This window comes from Podarcis vaucheri (genome assembly GCF_965113315.1).
Source record: "Podarcis vaucheri genome assembly, chromosome: 3".
NCBI lineage: Eukaryota > Metazoa > Chordata > Lepidosauria > Squamata > Lacertidae > Podarcis > Podarcis vaucheri.
In genome coordinates, this window is record NC_138761.1 from 113,946,719 (window position 1) to 113,960,611 (window position 13,893).

Below are 13,893 nucleotides of genomic sequence, written 5' to 3' on the forward strand. Positions count from 1 at the left end.
GCTGAAGTTGTGACCCCGGGCTTAGAAATTTTTTTTTTCACAGGTTAAGTTGTCGAGGGTTGATTTCTTTGCCTATGATAAAAAGCCTTCTGTTTCCACCGCCACACCTTTCAGGGGAGAATTTGCAACAGTTTAGCACCATCTTTGAGTGAATTGGAGAATTTCAGATTTTTGCTGAAGTTGTGACCCCGGGGCTTAGAAAATTTTTTTTTCTCAGGTTAAGTTGTCGAGGGTTGATTTCTTGGCCTATGATAAAAAGCCTTCTGTTTCCACCGCCAAACCTTTCAGGGGAGAATTTACAACAGTTTAGCACCATTTTTGAGTGAATTGGAGAATTTCAGATTTTTGCTGAAGTTGTGACCCCGGGGCTTAGAAAATTTTTTTCCCACAGGTTAAGTTGTCGAGGGCTGATTTCATGTCCTATGATAAAAAGCCTTCTGTTTCCACCGCCAAACCTTTCAGGGGAGAATTTACAACAGTTTACCACCATTTTTGAGTGTATTGGAGAATTTCAGATTTTTGCTGAAGTTGTGACCCCGGGGCTTAGAAATTTTTTTTCCCACAGGTTACGTTGTCGAGGGCCGATTTCATGTCCTATGATAAAAAGCCGTCTGTTTCCACCGCCAAACCTTTCAGGGGAGTATTTGCAACACGTTGGCACCATCTTTGAGTGAATTGGAGAATTTCAGATTTTTGCTGAAGTTGTGACCCCGGGGCTTAGAAATTTTTTTTTTTCACAGGTTAAGTTGTCGAGGGCTGGGACTTCCGGAGGCGGCGCGTTCGGTAATGGCTGCCTGCTCCTTGTAAGGAGAGGGAAGCTCCGCTGAAAACGGGTCGTCCGCTACGGCGAAGCGGAGACCCACTCAGGAAAACCACAGGTGGCAGAAGCCTGTGGTCCCGAGACCCGGCGGGCGCCAGAAGCAGCCCCCAAAACGTTGAAGGGACCCCGTAACGGGGCTCCGGATCGCGGAGGGGGTAGTGGCGCTGTGGGTCGTTTCGCAGTCAACGGAGCGAAGCCGCGTTGCTGTTGCCCATCAGCGCTGACCTTTCTTCCTGAAACCTTCAAATTCGGAAAGTTACAACCCGTGAGTAATTTGGACTTTACAATTTTAAGACTTTTAAGACTTTCAAAACTTGGAATTTGGCTGAAAGCGGAGTGACGATAAACAGGAAGTCCGTCTTCCGCTAACACTGAACTTGAAAGCAAAGAGCAGGAGGAGTGGAGATTAAGACAGAGGCTTTAACCAACTGATCTGGCACCCATCTAAATTACCTTTTCTGTGTGGAAAAAAGATTTTAAGCGGCTGTTTTTTGACTTATATGGAGACAAGGATACCCTTCTACTGCTGAACCAGTGGATTACAAATTAAATAAGAACTCCCAGTGCTGGAGCTGCCTGAGTAACTGAGCACCAGTCTGTAAACCTGGATACTTTGAATTTAGACTTTGAGACATTCTGAGCTCGAACTTGCTACTTTGAAATAACTGTTGTTTAAGCACTTTTAGAAACATTGTTTTGCTTAAAGAATTAACTCTGCCAAAACTTATCTTTGTGGAGGTTTTTGGACGCTGAATCAGATATATTAGATATATAAACTTGAATTGGACTTGATTTCTACCTAAAGTTATTCCCAGCTCCCCCTAGAGGATTTTGGAACTACAGCAGTGACTTTTGTTTTATTTTCCTTTCTCGGCCTCCTGTTTGACTGTTGCACCTGGGCTGTTACTTTCTCATGGGAACAACTCAGTTGACCTTGGTTTTTTGATAACTTTGGAATGAGTGGAACAAGAAAAAGGGGAAGAACCAGACAAACAACTTTAACTTTATCTGCAGCCTCACAGCGTAGATCATCTGTGCCTGCGTTGCCTTCCACTTTGCCTCCTGAGGTAGAGGCGGCTTCCCTGTCACAGGCAGGGGAGGGAGAAACAGAGGAATTACAATTGGAAGATATGGCCTCAGGAGCAAGTGGCTCTGTTTTAGAGAAATTTTTTGAAAAATTGGAGGCCTTGGATAGAAAGGTCGATTTGCAAACAGCTAAAATTGACCAAAATACAGAAAGTTTGAATAGACTAACTGGACAAGTTGCACAAAATGTTCAATCTATTGGAGAATTGAAGGAGGCTGTAGGTGAAAATCGGAAATTGGTTGAGGATACTAGCCAAAGGCTGGGGGAGCTTGAAAAAGAAGTAAGACCACTCAGCAAACAAGTTGGAGAATATCAGATCTACTTTTCTATGACAGAACTGCGGAACAGGGAGGCCAACTTGAGGATACGGTCAATACCAGAAGTGGAGGAAGACAACTTAATTGAGTTTTTGACTAAAGAATTTTCCAAGTTCTGGAATTTAGAGGAAAAAGACTTTAAAATAGTATCTGCTTTCAGGCTTGGAAGGCTTAGAAGGAAAGAGAAGCCCAGAGACTGTCTGATAATACTGAGATCTAAGGAGGAAAGGGATAAGAATTTGGGCCTACACTACGGAAAGTCACTGGACATTTTGGATAAAAGAATTGAAATCTACAAGGATATTCCTAAACAGTTGCTGGACCTTAGATCTGACTATTCGGAACTAGCAAGACTGCTGAGGAGTAATTCAATTATCTTCAGGTGGGAGTTCCCTCAAGGACTATCTTTTACTTTCAGAGGGAGAAAGAATAAAATTAGAACACTGGAGGATAGAGACAAGTTTTCGGCGGCACACGGAGAAGATCTTCACAAAGGACTTGGAGTACCCCCAGGGCCCGAATCTCTGGGGGAGCCGGCACCCTCGGATCCTCAAGAACCGGAGAACAAGGTACCACCCCAGCAAGAATAACCAGATTTATTCAGGATGTCTCTGCAACTTTTGAGTTGGAACATAAATGGCTGTAACAGTTCGGAAAAAAGGAGAAAAATCTTTCATATATTAAAAAAGGAACAATTGGACATTATCTGTTTACAAGAAACACATGTGATTAGGCTCCATAGAAAAGTGTTAATAAATAAAAGACTCGGTCAGGAATTTATATCTTCGGACAAAGTAAAAAAGAGAGGTGTGGTGATTTATGCAAAAGAGAGCCTCTCACCTAAATTTCTGTTTAAAGACGAACATGGAAGAATTTTGGCAATAGAAATACAACATCAAGGAGAAAAAATTCTGATATTAGGAATTTATGCTCCAAATGAAGGGAAATCGGAATTTTATAAGAAGTTGCATGAGACTATGCTGGATTATCTGGACTATGACAACATCATCATGATGGGAGATATGAATGGGGTTGTATCAACTAACATGGATAAGTCACAGAATCAAAAGGTTACTGTCAGGGGATGATTAGCTGCTTGTGCTTAAAATAGTGCCCCTTCAGAGTTTGTGCGACCCCACAAACCTCTGTGTGTGACAGAGCTCCTCAGACATGTCTGCTCTAGTCACTTGTAGAGTCCGACAGTGGCTGTCTGCGGAAGCGCTTCCAGCAAAGAAGTTCCTTAACGGAAACGCGTCTCCTGGACTCACGACGTGACAGCTTCCGGCGAAGCATAGGTCTCCCTGCAGTTGCTTCTGACACCTCCCCGCTATTTTCGCTCGAAGTGTCTCTCACCCCTTTCTCTCCCCTTCTGCTTCCTGCCTGGGCTGCTGCGTCTCTCTCAGCATTACTGAGATCCTCCTCCAGAGACCCCGCGCTCCCCCTACTGGTCCCTGCTTTAGCTGTTGACTCTCTCCCAGTCTCTGGGAGCCCTACCACTTCCCTTTCCTCCGATGTCAGTTCCCTGACATCCACCTCCCCTCCAGGGCCCCCCTCTCCCCCGCCCCTACTCTCTCCTCTGGGCGGTGAGGAGCTGAAACCCCTAAAAGAATCCTCCTCATCTTCCGACGTCTCGAACATTTCCCTCCATCGGTCTTCGTTCCGACTCGCTGAATCCTCCTCCACCTCGGAATCAGCGAACCCCTCCAACTCTTCTTCTTCGTCGGTGGTGGCGAAGTATTCCCTCCGGAACCTCGCCACTGGCTGGGGTTTCCGAGGGAATCTCTGATGAAAAGTTTCAATCAAAACCTCGTCATCTACATCCTCTGCCCTGACCCAGGTGTTTTCCGACTCCGGCTCCCCTTCCCACATTACCAAATACTCTACTTGCTCTCCCCTCCACCTGGAATCGAGAATCTCCGCTACATGGTAGCTGTGTTCTTTTTCCTCCATAGCTGGTCCCCTATTGACCCTCCCCTCTCTGTCCCCTATATACGGTGACAGCAATGATCTGTGGAACACTGGGTGCAACTTCATGTGGTTAGGTAACCGGAGTCTGAAAGCCACTGGGTTGACCTGTTGCGTGACTTCAAATGGGCCCAGTCTTTTGGGTCTTAACTTCTTACAACCTCCTTTAAATGGTAACCCTTGGGTGGACAACCACACCTGGTCCCCCACCCTAATGCTTTCTCCTTCCCTTCTGGTTTTGTCTGCCTGCCTCTTATATTCCTCCTTCGCCCTGTTTAAATTAAGTTGGAGCTGGCGATGGATCGCTTCCATTTCTTCAACGAACTGTTCTGCGGCTGGAACGCTCCAGTTCTCCCCCTCCCCCCCGGGAAGGCTCGGGGATGACACCCGTGATTGGCCAAAAAAGGGCTCATTCCCGTGGACACGTTCTCCGCATTGTTATAGGCAAATTCTGCCAACGCCAGCTTCTCCACCCAATCATTCTCTCTGTCATTCACATAACACCTCAAATATTGCTGGAGGACACCATTAGCTCTTTCCGCCTGCCCGTTGGTTTCTGGATGACGGGCAGTTGAGAAATTCACCTCTACATGCAATAAGCTCATGAGCTTCCTCCAGAACCTGGAAGTAAATTGTTTCCCTCGGTCCGAAACCACCCTCAAGGGGGCCCCATGCAATCTAAACACATTTTCCACAAACAATTTAGCGGTTTCTTCTGCTGTGACCGCATGTGAGCAGGCTATAAAGTGGGCCATCTTGGTTAACAGGTCTACCACAACCATAATGGCTGTCTTCCCTTTGGACCTGGGCAGATCAGTCATAAAATCTATTGCCACTGCCTCCCATGGTCTTTCCGGCGTGGGTAGTGGTTCTAATAAACCTGCCGGTGCCCGCCTCTCCCCCTTGGCTCGTTGACATCGGTCACACCCTCTCACATACTCCCGCACATCTTCCCTGACCTTGGGCCACCAGAATTCCCTGGTAACCAGCCACATGGTTTTGTGTTGCCCAAAATGCCCTGCTGTGGGGCTATCGTGCAGTTGCTTGAGTACCTTTTCCCTCAATTCTCCTTCAGGTACGTATAACGCTCCCTTGTAGTACAACGCCCCGTTTCTCTCCTCAAAACCCCCGGGTTTGTCTCCCTCCCTCCTGAGACCCCTGAGTTTGTCCTGGGCATATTCATCCTGCACCGTTCCCTCTATCAGTTCCCTTAGCCCCACCAGTGCCGCCCCACACACCCAGCGATCCTCGGGAATGACATGGGTCTCTTCGGGTGCACCCTCTCCCTCCAAATATTCAGGTTTGCGTGATAGAGCGTCCGCCCTAACGTTCTCCTGGCCTGGTACGTAACAAATCTCAAAGTTAAATTTGGAGAACTCCTGTGCCCATCTCAACTGCCGTTGGTTGAGCACTCGCGCAGTTCTCCAATACTCTAGATTCTTATGGTCCGTGCGTACTTGCACCTTCTGTTGTGCACCAATTAGTAGGTGCCTCCATCTCCGGAAGGCCTCATAAATCGCAAGAAGTTCCCGGTCATACACCGTGTAGTTTCTCTCCGATTTGTTCAGCTTTCGCGAAAAGAAGGCACACGGTCGCCACTCGGACCCCTCCTTCCCTGGCTGCAGAAGAAGCACCGCCCCTATGGCTCTGTCAGAAGCGTCTGTTTCGACCCTCAGCTTTTTTTGTAAATCCACATGTAGAAGTTGTTCGTCAGAGGCGAAGGCCTTTTTCAGTTCCTCAAACGCTCGCTCCGCCTCCCCCGTCCAAACAAACTTCTTTTTGCTGCTGAGACAGTCCGTGATGGGCGCCGTCAGGTGAGCGAAGTTTCGGATGAACTTACGATAAAAGTTTCCAAACCCTAGGAACCTCTGCACATCCTTCTTAGTCTTGGGGGTTTTCCATTCCAGCACCGCTTGAACCTTGCCGGGGTCCATGGCCAACCCCTTGTCTGACAAGCGGTACCCCAGGAATTCCACCTCCTTGGTATGAAACTGACACTTTTCCAGTTTCACCCACAGTCTGTTGGCATGCAGCCTGCTCAACACTTCTCTGACGTCTCTCACATGTTGCTCCTCATTCTCCGAATACACCAACACGTCATCTAAGAAGGCCACGCAATTCTTGTAGAGCAAAGGCCCCAGTACATGGTTCATAAAGGCTTGAAAACACGCGGAGCCTGCTTGTAATCCAAAAGGCATAACGAGATATTCAAATGCCCCCAAAGGGGTGAACATGGTGGTCTTCCATTCATCCCCTTTCCTTATACGTATCAGGTTGTACGCCCCCCTTAGGTCCAGCTTTGTAAAAATCTTTCCTTTTCGCACCCTGGTCAAAATATCATCAATCCTGGGCATAGGAAAAGCCACCGGCTCTGTCACTGCATTTAGGGCCCGAAAGTCACATACCAGTCTCGGCTTGTCCGTGTTCTTTTTATCCACAAAAAACACTGGGCTACCCCCCGCTGCCTTGGACTCTCTGATGAAGCCTCTCTTCAGGTTCTTGTCAATGAACGCTCGCAACTCCTGCATCTCCCTGTCTGACATGGCATACAACCTGCCTACAGGAAGCTGTGCTCCAGGGAGTAAATTGATCTGGCAATCAAAGGGCCTATGCGGGGGTAGTTGGTCAGCTTCCTTCTCGCTGAACACGTCGCTGAGATCAGCATACTGTGATGGCACCTTCCCCTTCTCCATCACTTCCGCCCCTGCTAGGGTGGCTTGGGCCCCTGCTGACCCCTTTTCCCCCCTGCAGTGTTCTAAGCAATGTGCGGAACCGAAGGAAACCACTCTTTGATGCCAGCCCACCAGCGGATCATGTAGGGCTAGCCAGCTCATTCCCAAAATAATGGGAGCGCCTCCCAAGGTGGCCACATTAAACGCTATCAGTTCTGTGTGCCTTGCCACCCTCATTATCATTGGGATGGTCTGCAAGCTGACGCCTCCTCCCAACAGTTCTCTGCCATCGATCGTGGTCACCTGCAGGGGGTTGCTTAAGGGGATAGTCTGTATCTGGTGTTCAGCCGCAAACTCCTTGCTCATGAAATTGCAGGAGCTGCCTGAGTCCAACAGCGCCTTTATTTTTAGGGGGTGTCCATTTTGCAACTCTAGCGACACTTCAATCACTAGAGCAGGTCGAGGAGCTTCTGGCACTGGCACTTGGGAAAGGGGCACTTTCACTGCTCTTTGGCCTGGCTGCAGTGCCCTGCTGGCAACCAGGCGTTGGCTTTTACCTGCTCCGTTTCTCCCTGCTCTTCCCCCTCAACAGTTCCCACCATCCCTTGCCATTCCTTCCTCTGGGGGCAGACTCTGGCAAAGTGGCCTGGCTGTTGGCAGAGATAGCATTTCCGGGGTCCCTTTCCCTCCTTCTTCGCCCCCTCACTGGGCTTTGAAACTGCGCGCGCGCGGGCTGTTCCGATTTCCATCGGCTCTGCCGGCGGGAAAGCTGGCTCAGGAATGTCTGGAATGCGTAACTCCTTCCAACGTTCCCCTCTCCCTTCCCGCCTCTCCAAGGCTCTTGCCTCCTGGCGCGCTCCAATGGTCAGCGCAGATTTGGTCAGCTGATCCATAGACACCGCCCTGGGGCTCCTGGCCAGCTCGTCTTTCACAGCTGAAGAAAGACCTTCTTCAAATAGCATCTGAATGGGTGCTGCCGATAAATCCCACCCCAATCTGTGAATCAGCATGGTAAATTCAGTCCAGTACTCACGGACAGATCTGCTTCCCTGCTTGCAAGCCATTAGCTGTCTGCGCACTCCCCCCTCCTCAATATCGCTGGAGAACATGATATCCATTGCACGAAAGAATTTCATAGCGTCCTTCAGGATATCGTTGTGCGTTGCCATCAGGGGTCGAACCCAATCTCGCGCCCCCTTCTCAAGATGCCCAATTACGAAAGCAACTCGGGATTCCTCATCAGGGAACTCATCAAACTGCACATTCAGGGCATATTGCATTTCAGTCCTAAAGGCATGGTAATCCTTGGGGTCCCCCCCAAACTTCTGCACTAATCCTGGTACCTTTCTGGGGAACTGAGTGGTTCTCCCCTTCTTGTCTGCATCTTGAGCCCTCCTCTCCTCGAGCCTCGCCGTCTGCAGCGCAAGTTGGACCTCCAATGCTCGGTATCTGTCTTCCAAGCTTGGACCAGCTCCACCCCCTGCGGCTCCGGCTCCTGCTGGGTCGCTCATGATGCCTTCTCCTGCACAGGCAGCGTACAGAGACTGTCGGACTGCTGTCAGGGGATGATTAGCTGCTTGTGCTTAAAATAGTGCCCCTTCAGAGTTTGTGCGACCCCACAAACCTCTGTGTGTGACAGAGCTCCTCAGACATGTCTGCTCTAGTCACTTGTAGAGTCCGACAGTGGCTGTCTGCGGAAGCGCTTCCAGCAAAGAAGTTCCTTAACGGAAACGCGTCTCCTGGACTCACGACGTGACAGCTTCCGGCGAAGCATAGGTCTCCCTGCAGTTGCTTCTGACACCTCCCTGCTATTTTCGCTCGAAGTGTCTCTCACCCCTTTCTCTCCCCTTCTGCTTCCTGCCTGGGCTGCTGCGTCTCTCTCAGCATTACTGAGATCCTCCTCCAGAGACCCCGCGCTCCCCCTACTGGTCCCTGCTTTAGCTGTTGACTCTCTCCCAGTCTCTGGGAGCCCTACCACTTCCCTTTCCTCCGATGTCAGTTCCCTGACAGTTACTAAAGACGGAAGACTACCAAAGACCTTTTTTGAAATGACAGACAATATGGATTGGATTGATATTTGGAGAGTGAGAAACCCTCTGGGAAGGGAAGGAACATTCTTCTCTGAAGCCCAACTGACCTGGACAAGAATCGACCAAATATGGATAACTAGAGGTCTGGCACCCAAGATTAGAAAGGTGGAAATCTGCCCAAAGACATGCTCCGACCATAACGCACTGAGAATGGATATGACATTGATCCCAACCGGTTCCTTCAGGTGGAAGATGAATGATGGCTTGTTTAGAGACCAAGAGATTGTCAAGAAGGCCCAAGAAACTTTAAAGGACTATTTTGAGATTAACATGAACACTACGGTGGAAAAAAGAACTATCTGGGACGCAAGTAAGGCCGTGATGAGGGGGTTCTTGATACAACAGAATACTATAAAGAAAAGGAAACAAAACGAAAGGAAGGACAAAATTCTGGAAAGAATTAAAGAGTTAGAGAAGAAGCTAAGATCTAATCCGAAGTCTCAGCCGACTCTGCGAGAAATCAAATTTCATCAAGAGCAATATTCCAAATTGATAAATCAGGAAATAGAATGGAAGATTAAAATAATGAAACAAAAAACTTTTGAATCGGCTAATAAATGTGGAAAACTGCTAGCTTGGCAGTTGAAGAGAAGACAAAAATTAAATACAATAACAAGTTTAGAGATTGAAGGAAGAAGTATTCAGAACCCGGGAGAGATCAGAAAGAGTTTCCAGAGATATTTCAAAAAATTATATACTCAAGGGCCACAAGACGAAACAGAGATGAAACGATTTTTGGAGAAAAATGGACTAACAAAGTTGTCAGAAGAAAACAGAACAATCCTGAATGGCAAAATAACACAACAAGAGATTGAGCAGGCCATCCAGAACATGAAACAGGGCAAATCGCCAGGGCCAGATGGGCTGACCTCCAAGTACTACAAGATACTGAGAGACTACTTGATACAACCATTGTTGGAGGTCAGCAACGAAATTATGGAGGGGAAGAAGGCGCCGGAATCGTGGAAGGAAGCCTTTATCACGCTGATACCAAAGTCGGAATTGGAAAAGACACAACTTAAGAACTACCATCCCATCTCCCTTTTAAACGTGGATTACAAAATATTTGCTGATATCTTGGCAAGTAGATTCAAGAAAGTTTTAAGCGAAGTAATTCACAAAGACCAGGCAGGCTTTCTCCCAGACAGACATATGTCTGCTAATACAAGGAACATTATAGATATATTGGAACTTTTGCAAACAGACATAAATACTAAAGCAGTCTTAATTTTTATAGATGCGGAGAAGGCCTTTGACAATATATCCTGGAAGTTTATGAAGGGGAATTTAAAGGAAATGGGAGTGGGCTCGGGGTTTGAGAATGGGATTAATGCAATATATTCAGAGCAAAAGGCCAAATTGATAGTTAATAATGTGGTTACAGAAGAGTTTAAAATTGAAAAAGGTACACGACAAGGCTGCCCGATTTCCCCGCTACTATTTATTTCGGTTCTGGAAGTGCTCCTGAATATGATTAGAGGGGACGGGCTGGTGGAAGGGATCCGGGTTGGAGGGAAACAATACAAACTCAAAGCGTTTGCAGATGACCTAGTTTTGACACTACAGGAGCCAAAATCTAGCACGAAAAGAGTATTACAACTGATTCAGGATTTTGGTCGAGTGGCGGGATTCAAACTAAATAAACAAAAAACTAAGGTCTTGGGGAAAAACCTGACAGATACTGAGTCGGGACGGTTTCAGAGAGAGACAGAATTAACTGTGGTTAAGAAAGTGAAATACCTAGGGGTAAACATAACAGCAAAAAATTTGAGTCTATTTAAAGATAATTATGAGAAATGTTGGTTGGAAATTAAGAGAGACTTGGACAGTTGGTCAAAATTAAAACTTTCATTGTCAGGCCGAATAGCTGCCATCAAGATGAATGTATTGCCAAAAATGTTGTTTTTGTTTCAGACTTTGCAGATTGTAGACAAAACGGAGTGCTTCCGGAAGTGGCAGAAAGATATTTCTAAATTTGTCTGGCAGGGCAAAAAGCCCAGAATTAAGTTTAAGATACTAACGGATGCGAAGGAAAGAGGGGGCTTTGCCCTGCCAGACTTAAAATTGTACTATGAAGCCGCAGCTTTCTGCTGGCTAAAAGACTGGCTACTTCTTGAGGACACGGATGTACTAGATCTGGAAGGTTTTAACAATGCATTTGGATGGCATGCATATTTATGGTATGAAAAGGTTAAGATCAATAAGGTCTTTAAGAACCATATTGTCAGGAAAGCACTATTCAATGTCTGGTTAAGATATAAAGACTTATTGGAGAATAAAACTCCGAGGTGGCTGTCACCCATGGAGGCTAAGGCCCAAAAAGGAGCCAATATGGAGGCCAATTGGCCAAAATATTGGGAGATATTAGAAAGAGATGGAGAAAATTGGAAACTGCAGAGTTTAGAGAAAATAAAAGATAAAGTGCGAGACTGGCTACACTATGCTCAGATTAAAGAAGTATTCAAGAATGATAAAAAGTTAGGATTCCAGGCGGAAAAATCGAAGTTGGAAACAGAACTGCTAGAACCTAAGACTAAAGTACTCTCAAAAATGTATAATTTGCTGCTGAAATGGAACACACAAGACGAAATGGTTAAATCGGCAATGATAAAGTGGGCACAGGATATTGGGCATAATATTATGTTTGAAGATTGGGAAAGGTTGTGGACCACTGGGCTGAACTTCACTGCATGTAATGCTCTGAAGGAAAATGTAATGAAAATGACTTACAGATGGTACATGACCCCAGTTAAATTGGCTAAGATATACCATTCGTCTGATAATAAATGTTGGAAATGTAAAGAAAATGAAGGAACATTCTTTCACCTCTGGTGGACTTGCCCTAAAGTGAAGGCCTTCTGGGAGATGATATATAACGAGTTAAAAAAGGTGTTTAAGTATACCTTTACCAAAAAACCAGAGGCCTTCCTCTTGGGCATTGTTGGCCAGAATGTGTTGAAGAAGGATAGAACATTTTTTATGTATGCAACAACGGCAGCAAGGATATTGATTGCTAAGAATTGGAAGACTCGAGAACTACCCACCCTGGAAGAATGGCAGATGCAGCTGATGGACTATATGCAGCTAGCTGAAATGACCGGCAGAATCCGAGATCTGGGAGAAGAGAGAGTTGAAGAAGACTGGAAGAAATTTAAGACTTATTTACAAAAACATTGAAATTTGGCTGAATGTTGACAGGGATGCCAGAATTGTCTATCACTAAACTAGATTTAAGTTTAACCATATTTTAATGCCTGAATCTAAAGACTATGAACAAAATGATAATTTGCTTGGAAATAACTTCACAACGATGCAAGTGTGGGGGGGAGGCGTGAGGGAGTCCAAAGTGATGATGAAAAGATGTTAAATAATTAATGTTGTTTTACTGAATATGCCTTTTTGTATTGAAAAACCTTAATAAATATATATTGGGGGGAAAAAATAAGTTGTCGAGGGCTGATTTCATGTTCTATGATAAAAAGCCTTCTGTTTCCACCGCCAAACCTTTCAGGGGAGAATTTACAACAGTTTAGCACCATTTTTGAGTGAATTGGAGAATTTCAGATTTTTGCTGAAATTGTGACCCCGGGGCTTAGAAATTTTTTTTTTCACAGGTTAAGTTGTCGAGGGTTGATTTCTTGACGTATGATAAAAAGCCTTCTGTTTCCACCGCCAAACCTTTCAAGGGAGAATTTACAACAGTTTATCACCATTTTTGAGTGAATTGGAGAATTTCAGATTTTTGCTGAAGTTGTGACCCCGGGGCTTAGAATTTTTTTTTTTCACAGGTTAAGTTGTTGAGGGCTGATTTCATGTCCTATGATAAAAAGCCGTCTGTTTCCACCCCCAAACCTTTCCGGGAAGAATTTGCAACAGTTTAGCACCATTTTTGAGTGAATTGGAGAATTTCAGATTTTTGCTGAAAATGTGACCCCGGGGCTTAGAAATTTTTTCCCCCACAGGTTAAGTTGTTGAGGGCTGATTTCATGTCCTATGCTAAAAAGCCTTCTGTTTCCACCGCCAAACCTTTCAGGGGAGAATTTACAACAGTTTAGCACCATTTTTGAGTGAATTGGAGAATTTCAGATTTTTGCTGATGTTGTGACCCCGGGGCTTAGAAATTTTTTTTTTCACAGGTTAAGTTGTCGAGGGCTGATTTCATATCCTATGATAAAAAGCCTTCTGTTTCCACCGCCAAACCTTTCAGGGGAGAATTTACAACAGTTTAGCACCATTTTTGAGTGAATTGGAGAATTTCAGATTTTTGCTGAAATTGTGACCCCGGGGCTTAGAAATTTTTTTTTTCACAGGTTAAGTTGTCGAGGGCTGATTTCATGTCCTATGATAAAAAGCCTTCTGTTTCCACCGCCAAACCTTTCAGGGGAGAATTTACAACAGTTTAGCACCATTTTTGAGTGAATTGGAGAATTTCAGATTTTTGCTGAAATTGTGACCCCGGGGCTTAGAAATTTTTTTTTTCACAGGTTAAGTTGTCGAGGGCTGATTTGATGTCCTATGATAAAAAGCCTTCTGTTTCCACCGCCAAACCTTTCAGGGGAGTATTTGCAACACGTTGGCACCATCTTTGAGTGAATTGGAGAATTTCAGAATTTTTTTATTTTTTTTTTGCATTTTAAAATTTTTTTATTAATCTTTCCATATATATACATTAAATCCGTGTTTCATACATCTCATTCTTTTGGACTTCCTTCAACGTCCTTGACATTCATTCGTATTTATCTCTTTATAACGCATTCCAGTCTTTCGTACTGCCATTAGTACCATCTTTCAGACATTGTTTTCCATAAGCAATACTTCTTAGTGTTTTACAGTGCCTCTTTAAATCCTGCTAGTGTTGTGTTTACTAAACATTTGTTCTCCAGATAGTCCGCAAATTTTCCCCAGTCATCTATAAATTTTTGATCCTTCATATATCTAATCT